Source organism: Necator americanus, chromosome I (genome assembly GCF_031761385.1).
Source record: "Necator americanus strain Aroian chromosome I, whole genome shotgun sequence".
NCBI lineage: Eukaryota > Metazoa > Nematoda > Chromadorea > Rhabditida > Ancylostomatidae > Necator > Necator americanus.
The window spans coordinates 26,919,084-26,928,480 of NC_087371.1; positions in this window are offsets into that span (position 1 = coordinate 26,919,084).

Consider the following 9,397-nt stretch of genomic DNA (forward strand, 5'->3'; position numbering starts at 1 on the left):
TTTACATTATGTGAGACAAGTCTGGGCGGTTTTTTTGAACGGGCGAACACGCATCCATGCAAATAACTAGGTACACACTCCCTCGACACCGCAATATAAACATATAACGCTACTCTTTATAAATTACATAGATGTTGCGGGGCAAAATAACTTCTTTGTCTTTAGTTAACGTACATACTAAAACGTTGCGGAGCTTCCTTGTCTTTAATCAACTTACTAAGAAAAATCCCTGCAGATAAGGTTGCGTTATCCAAGAGTTCAGTAAAGTGCGCCGAACTGTCAATGTGTCAATGCATATACTTACTACCTACACTTTAGTGTACTTGCTATTACAATATACTTATCTTAGCTTGGTTTGGCCGCTTACGTCTTAAAATTATTTCAAATGCTGGTAAGTTGCTGTTGTTCTAGTGGTTCTTATCGATTTTGGCTCCGAAGTGCATATAAGGATAGGCGTTGCCTAAAAAGTGATTATGACAAGGCGATAATGCTGAAATCTTAGTTGTTAATAAAGATCAATACCTGAGTCATTGCTATGGCTCAATAAATCAATGAAAAAGACATCACATTGTTCAAGGCAGCATACCACGAAACTGACGAAGTTGGGAAAAAATAAGATTACGGTGTAGATCACGAGAACACCCAATTACTTGCGATTGTCATGAAAAACAGCGTGGGAAAGGCCTTGTCGATCTAACTTTCTGACAATGTGCCTGGTGACACGCCGCGTCTGCGAAGGAGCGGACAATCAATGAGCTGGCTGCAATGTCTCGCTCCAGTGGTACACCGTCGGGTGCCTCGTAAGAAAATTCGATCGACAAGGCCGTTTCTCATGCTTTTTCCAGGACAATTGGAAATAAATTAGGCGGGTCGTGCTCATATTCGTGATCTACATCGCTAACGTTTTCTCGTGCAGAAATCTGAACATCGTCAGTCTCGTGGTATACTGTCTTTAATCAACGTGTACAAGAGATCTAGTTTTTTCTTGTCATTTTGAAGGACACAATGGTAATAAAAATCGATATTATCGACAAGCGCGTCGATCAATCAATTCCCGCGCATTCTCTGCTGAAATATGTGCAGGGCATACTTGCATTCATACTCTCATATGGGTTTTCAGGTATACGTATACCTGTGGGACTGGGTGTGGCGCAGACGGTAAGAGGCTCCGCTGTGACCGCACGATCGATCGATGGTTCGAGACCGTCCTAGTTCCGGCCAAGCCCCTCATCCATCGAGAGTCGATAAATTGGTACCAAGCTTGTGTGGGAGGATAAAAAACAATGACTTGATACATCAGCTAGCCCTCGCAAGTCATTCTATAGGCTGGACACGCGTTCGCAAATCTCAAGCGATTCTGAATTGAAGTCTCATTTTTTTTTTGAATGTGCCTATGTCGTATAGCCTTTCATGGTACCACCTAACGTGCTACCGCTTTTCTTGACTGGAGGCAGATTCTTTATTGAAGATGTAAAGATACACAACATCTATCTGAGATTTCTCTCTTCCCGCATTTCTAAACGTTTTTAAGTAGAAGAACAAAAGATTCCAAAGTAAAGTAAAAGGATAAAGTTGCTGGCGTTAATCAATCCGCTTGGGATGCGCCCCCACGTTCACTTCAATTCAGAATCGTTTGAGGTTCACGAACGTGTAACTGGCCTTTACAATGACTTGCGGTGGCTAGCCGATGTGTCAATTCAGCAATTTTATTCTCCCAGACAACTCTGGTACCAATTTATCGACTTCGAAGGATGAAAGGCTTGTTGAGCACTAGAGTGGATGCGAACCTCCGATCGATCGTGCAGGAAGCGGAACCTCTAACCGCTACACTACACTCGCCCTTTCCAGAGTATAACCATAATATTTATTATGTTTATATTTATTTACTTCTTATAATATTAAAGACGTTTGATGGAGAATATAACGCGGCTGCCCATTCATAGACAACGTTGTACCCGCTACAAAACATCTCCAGCTTTTCCGGAACACTACACGACCTCTTTAGTCCTCATCGTTGGTGGTTGATTCCTGTGCTGTTAAAAGACGATCGAACAGCAATTTCCCTGCATATTTTCCATGCTGTCACGCAATCATCCCGTCAGCTCATTGCCCATTTGAGCTGCAGCTCCTTGTCAGCAGCTGCAGTGGAATTTCATCGCCTTATGCGCACATATCGGGTTAAGAAAAAAGTCGTCTACGTTTTTTCTTTTGAACTTAGAAATATGCATGGAAAAAAGAACAATTTTCAGAATGTTACAAACATTCTGATAGAGAATTTCCTGCACTACAGTGGTGTAGTGATTCGTTAATTTTATTGAATATCATTTTTTTTCGAACGATTGTATTCGAACGTCAAATAGACAAAATAGAACATTTTTGACTTCATTTCGTCTCTGCGTGTTATCGACACAAAACCGTCGAGGCTGAGATTGAGATTGGCGCTGTGTATGGAAAAGGAGCAATCCTTGAAACTCCCGAATGCCGCCCGCTTGTGTTCGCTCTCTAAAAAAAATGGGAATTTTGACCTCAAACATGGATTACACAACGGCTGGCCAACTGTCGCGAGCTGAGAGTTTTTTCACCACTATTTTTTTTCTGAGAAAGAAACTACTGAAAATTGATGAAGAGTGTACCATTTATTTTTCCTTCTCATCCTTCGCAACAACTTACTTCTTGGATAACGAAATTTTGGTGCATCTTATTGGGTTTTCTCGTGTTCTTTTTTTCAGTTTTTTTTTCATGTTTCTTATTTTTTTTTCGAATATTTTTTGCAGGTCTTTCAAGCCTTATTCGATGTCCTCCATACCATGCCAGGCAAAAGTTCACAGATAGCGTCAACGGCCTTATTGTCTCAATTAAATGCAAAAAAGTCGAGAAAACGCCGTTCTCACACTTTATTTGTCATATTTTGGAAGTGTTTTTGTTTTTGTGTCCATTTCCAAACTTGAAAAAACCTGTTCACAACTTTTTTCTCACCTCAACAAATAGAGATCCCCGTTAGTACACCTACGGCTTACGCATGTGTCTTTTTTTCTTTTTTTGAGAAAAAAAACGGACTAGAAAAATTTGAAGTGAGCACGAGAAACAGCTTCCTCACTAGTCGATCCTGATTTCAGTTATGGTTAGATTCAAACTCCGTTTCACGACCTGAAACATCTCTTCTATTTTTTGTCTCAAAATCTGTCTCTGATAGATTAACCCGTCCCAGACTGTCGGAATCCTTAGGAATAAGCAGAATTAAATTTTGAAAACTTTGAAAATAATCTGAGCGTTGATTTTGAATATACTTTTGAAGTTTGGTTTTAGGAAATACGTGGCCTGAAAACAAGCAAATTTTCTCCAACATTCGTTATTTACACCTTCACAATAACGCTATTGGCATATCACACGGATAATATCCGTGAAAGGGGAAGGTGATTAGGGAAGTTCAATGATTTTCAACTATGAAAAAACGAATTGAACATATTCATTTATTTCACGGGGTCAGAAGCTTTCCATGTGGCAATGACTCCCCAGTTTAATTTTTCTATTCGATGTTGTTTTGTTTTGTATAAGATGTTGTTCTCGTTTTTCATCAAAACATTTGCTCATTTGACTTTTCACAAGTTATTTCCACCCAAAATAAATCAGATTCATCGAGAATATTCTATATCTTACGAATTCTTGCTACATTTGGAAAGATTCCGATTTGTGTCAATGCTAAGTGCATAAATGAATAACTACGAAAGAATAAGCACCTGAAAGAGTGCTCCGAAGACTCTCAAGTGGACGTTCTTTGTAGTTCTTACATATGTATGTAGTGAGAAAAATACAATAGAGAGGATGTGTCCTTCTGAAAACTTCTCACGACATCTCGTTTCATGGATTTGCACACTGTTTCTTGGTTTTCGAATGTGTGTCATCGACGGATGCACTGCATCTGCCCGTGACATCCTCACCGATTCGTGCAGAAAGAAGACAATTTTGCAAAAAGTGTTCTTTTTCCAACATAAAGCCTAGTTTCACCACCAGGATGATGTGTCTTAATTATACCATTCAGCTGATGCACCACATGATTCTCATTTGCTGCCCTGTTTCTTTTGCAGCTCCGGATGCATGCGTTCGTTGCACGTCGGCCGCCCTTTCTTGTTCGATGCCGCCGACATTGTGTGTGTTTTTGAAAGGGTTCATGCTTCCCTTGTTCCACTTTCGGAAGACAGAAAAAGAAATGTTTTCTTGTTCCTATTCCCTTCCCAAGACACGAAAATTCTCACAGTTAGATGTAGTTTTGGAGTGTTATAGTTTATGTGCCGGAATGAATTTGTTTCTGACCCTGCTTCTGCATTTATTTCTTTCTTACTATTAGGAATGGAGTTCGATAAATCTATAATTCTCATAGCAGTCGCACCATAAATACTATAGATATTCCTAAAAAATCTACCTCTTCTAGTTTTTCTGAAGGGAAGCTTCCACCACTGACGTTCACATCCATGTCATAACGGCATCGAACATTTGTTTCTTGTAGCCAAGTCTCAATTTTGTTTTATTTGTGCGAATCCTCTGATGATTACGTCTCCATCAAATTATTTATTTCATGGTTATCACCAAATATACAGAATACACAACTACATACACAAATTAGATGATTAGAAATTAGATGAATGTATAAGTTCGTGCCTGATGGACCCATGTCCGCGCACACAACCTTTTTACTGCCCGCTCGTGGCGATCCTACTTTTACTAAACGCAATCCACCATTCGAGAGTACGCAACGTTTGAGCTATATAACCTGTATTGTTATACGGCGCAAGGTTCCCATACATTGCAAAAAGGCAGTGTCGTCCAACACATCACCAAAGCCCACCACACCACAGGAACCTGGAAAGTCAACTGCCTGAAGGCAGCATGGAATCATCGACGATAACTATGTATCTTTCCATAGCGTTGAACTACCAAATAGTGTCGAGTGAACTCCAGGAAACCCCTGTGCAGGCTTTTATGATATCTCTCTGTACCGTTTGCTGCGCTGCAGGAAACACGCATCATAGATCTGCCCACCGGTCAATAGTATCAGAGACAACACTATCTAGTGCGGTGATGTAGGATGGAGGGAATGTAGGTGGCTGCGCGGCAGCTACAAGGAACGACTGTACCAACCAGCTCGAGGAATTTGGCTCAACGTCGCCTAAATGCGCATTTGTAGGGCTGCAGGATCGCACAGGACGTAAACTCTGGATCGTAAGCGCCCATACACCTACGACAACCAGAAAGGGCAACAATGAGGACGATTTCTGTGGTGAACTCAATGTGTTTATGTCTAAAATACCCAATCAATGGTCAAAAGTCTGAGTCGACACGAATGCGAGGATGGGACTTGAACAACATTCCAATCTGCTGAGAAAATGGTATTATCCAGAGGAACGCACGTCGGATAACGGTAACCGTCTGGTCCACCCCATGTATTACTGAAACAGTATGGCGGCAAGAAGAAATGATGTTCCCCGTCCTCAACACTGCAAATGGAGTGGCTGTTGGTGAAGCAACCCTTTCAATTTGGAAGAATAACTTTAAGACCTTGTTGAACCGGCAAACGCTATCAGCACCTGAACACGAACACGTTCATAGGTTTAACATTTAACACATAAGCGGTTAACGGGGAACCGCCGACCGAGTCCGAGGAGGTCTTGTTCTGCATCCAGATGCTAAAATATCTCCTTACGTTTGCGATTCGAGAGATGACGAAAATCATGCGTTTAATATGGATCGACGAGAGGATAGGTGAATCCTCTATTTCCCTCCACAAGAACTTATTCACTACGGACCCTAGGAACTATCGAGCAATCTCTTTGCTGCGTGTTATGTACAAGGTTTTCGGGCGTTTTATCTTGGACCGGCTCATTGAACATAAACGAAACACAAAAACGAACAAAACTAAACGAAACAGCAGCGAGCAAGCCTGCTTCGTACTGGCCGATCTACGATTGACCAGGTGTTCATCGATGTCTGGAAGCTGCATTCGAAACCGATGAAATCGGCCTTTCTGTACTTTGGAGCCACTGTTCACTCTTCACATCGAGGCAGTCTTCTCAACGCGCTTGGCGCCGATGGAGTACCAGCAAAGTTCCTTCGTTTATTTAATGACATGAATCAACGAACAACTGCTGCAGTTCGAACACCACCCTGATGAACAGCACCGCTCGAGGTGGTAACCAGAGTAAGACAAGGGGAAGTGGCAGGACCCTTCTCTTCGACACCGTTGTTATATTCGCAGAAAGCAGTACGACACATGTTGTCAACCTTGTGTCGAAGCTAGCTGCAGTCTACACACCACATCTACGCCCTGATTAATGCCAGCAGAAGTGGGTCTCACAGATACCCTGAATGGGATTCAGCGTGGGTGGACAATCGATCGATCCTGTTGATGGGTTCTGTTTCTTGGGTACAACGGCAACTACAAGAAAAATATTCAGCAAAAATGCGCCAAGGCCACTTTTGCGTTCAGATCCTTAACGAAATGCCTGTGATCGACACGCAGGACCAACGAAGTCAAGCTGCGAGTTTATCTATCCGCAATTCCATCCTGAAGTACGAAGAAGTATCGGAAACATGGCAACACCAGATTGCACGGAAGGGAAGCTACTTAGACGGCTGTTTGACTACTTTTGGCCCAGAGTATGCCAGTATGAAGATCTTTACGCGGAAGTCGATGTGGTATATCGGCGGATGACACACTGAAAAGTGAAGAATGGATGGATTCTATACAAGCTCTCGCAGAAGATTTAGAATGTTGGGTAGAGCTACGTTCAAGGCACACCTTGGCGATGACGCGGGCAATCTCGTCAAGCGATAATATCAGCCCTTCGATTAAGTCAAGCAAGTCCAATCATGCTTGACCCAAAGATAAACTCTGTGAAATTTTAAAAAACTTTAGTTTTTTTTTTTAAATCAAGAATATTTCATTCATTGTTCTGTAGGATTGTCTCACTCTTAGCATTCCCCTCAGTTGTAATCCCTGTATTTTCTTCCATTGAGTTACTCACAATATGGATCATCAATGTCAGAAAATCGTGAAGAGCGGGGTTGATCTTTCAAAGTGAAATCTCCATCTCAAAATCCGCCGAACCACTTTTTCAGCTGTACGGAAACAGGAGCACGATCTACATAAACGCCCGAAATTTTTTATTTTTGTGCAATTCCGACACTCAAACCTTTCCGAAATTCGTATCGCATTACATCCCGCAAATGCATAATTTCGTCATTCATTTAGAAAAAAGTTCCACCAATCACAAATCGACTTATTTGAAAGATGCTTGGGAATAAAGTAATACAGTACACTTTAAACTTTTCAGTGCGTGCAAAAACTTAAACAAATATATCGGATTTCAATCACGCAGTACATTTTAGTGTCATCTATGAAACTCAGGGACGAACTTCAATCATCCAAAACATATATATTTTAATCCCAAATCTTTCGTAGATTGTGTGTAGTTGTTTGTTTACTTGATTGTAACGATGCTGTGGGCTTTAGTGTGAAGTCCCTTCAACTGAATTGGAAATTATTTTCCTGCCAAACTTCCCAGTTGTCAATCCTCAAACATCATGCTGACCTGAATTTTTACCTTTTTTAAACAAACCCATCCCTGCAAGGATGTTTAAGTTGCCTACATTTTCTTATTCTCATAGGTTTTATTCTATTCTGTTTTAATTAGATTAAATGAATAAAATGCCGCTAACTTTGAAATAGAAATAAATAGTAATGATGAAATAAAAACAGCTGAGTTTTAAAATGCTACCATTCATACGGGAGCCAAGCACACGAGTCAGATTGTTGCCGTTCGCTGTGTTTCCGACTAAAAGCAATCAGGCATTTGGGAACAAGTTCTGGGTCTCCCTGAGGACTATATAACTTGCACAATTACATGGTGAAAGTGACTGAAGTATTTCAAAAAGTTGCTATTCTCTACCGCACCGTGAAACCCCATAATCTAACAGGTCAAATACCCTGAGGGAGTATGGAATGTTAGGCAGGAATTCTCCGTTCATAGTCGGATAAACTCCGGAAATTGTTGTTGTGTTCATCACAATTTGATCCCCAAGTATGCCCCTCATTCGTGTTTTCAAAGAAAATATTTTATTAGAAAATATTGTGTGTTTCAAAAACAAAAAACACCACCCAATATTTTCGAACATTTTCTTCCATTTTGTTGTTTTTTCACTGTCAACGGTGTTCAGCAAATAGTTACTTTCTTTTCCTGCTGTGCTAAATATGCGATAGTGCTGAAAGCATTCGCTCGGACATAAATTGCGTAATTATAAGTGTCCCTCGACCTTTTTCGTCTGCTAAAGTTAGCAATCATGAAAGCAAATTGTGGCAGTTATGCTCACGAACTGCCAAACTCCATTTTCACCACCAGAAATAACGCTAGCAGTGAAAAAAGAACACTGCAAAGTAAACATTTGTATTGCAAATAAGTAAACACAGAGAAAAACATAAACAATGCACATCATAGATGCTTTGATGTTGCCTTCTTCTGTAACTTTAACAAAAAAAAAACTCTTAGAGGAATTATTTTGATTCGATGAAGTCAGGAATCTTCTCGCTTCGAAAGGAGAGTCCATACGTAGGGATAGCTGCGTACGTACTCATCAATTTACTCGGGTAGTGGGAAATTTCCCTGAGGTGGATGCATTTTGACAAATAAAAGTTTTAGAAGTCTCCAGCGTGCCAATCCGCCTCGGATACGCCAACGAGTTTGACTGAAATTCGGAATTATTGAGGTTTTATGCGCGCGTGTTCGCCTATACAATAGCGGAATCCTAGACAATGGCTTAGTTGGCATTAGTGCGGTTTCGAACCATCGATCGTTCAGTCACAACCGGACCTCTTACTTTGCACACCATATCGGGTCGTTATTAACAAATACACATGCGAATGAAGCTATTTAGAGGAGTCAGGGCGAAACATGACGTGCACTCAACAATTCTGGATATGAGGTGCTGGTTCAATCTATTACTCTCAGTACATTAAGTAGTAGTTTAGTATGAAAAAAGAGATTTATAAAGAGATTTACGGATGAAATTCTTCTCAGCCATCCCATTACATTTGCGAGAAAAATGCCAAATCTGGGAATTTTGAATCTCAGAGTCTCAAGGAATACTTTGTGAACTCTTTTTTATGAAGAGGGTGAGAATTTTAAAATTAAATTTAAAAATATAAACTTCAGAATCCAGATGAAGCAAAGGGAGAGGAGAAGAACTCCAAATTTTAACTAGAAAGTATAACATATGTAACTGTAAGCGTAAAAGTGCAAATCAAGTACGAGAACTCTGTTTTGACAAATGTTTTCTGAGAATTCTCAAAATTTTCCAAACGAAAAAAAAACACCAAAATAAAGAGAAATACGTACACATGTACGCA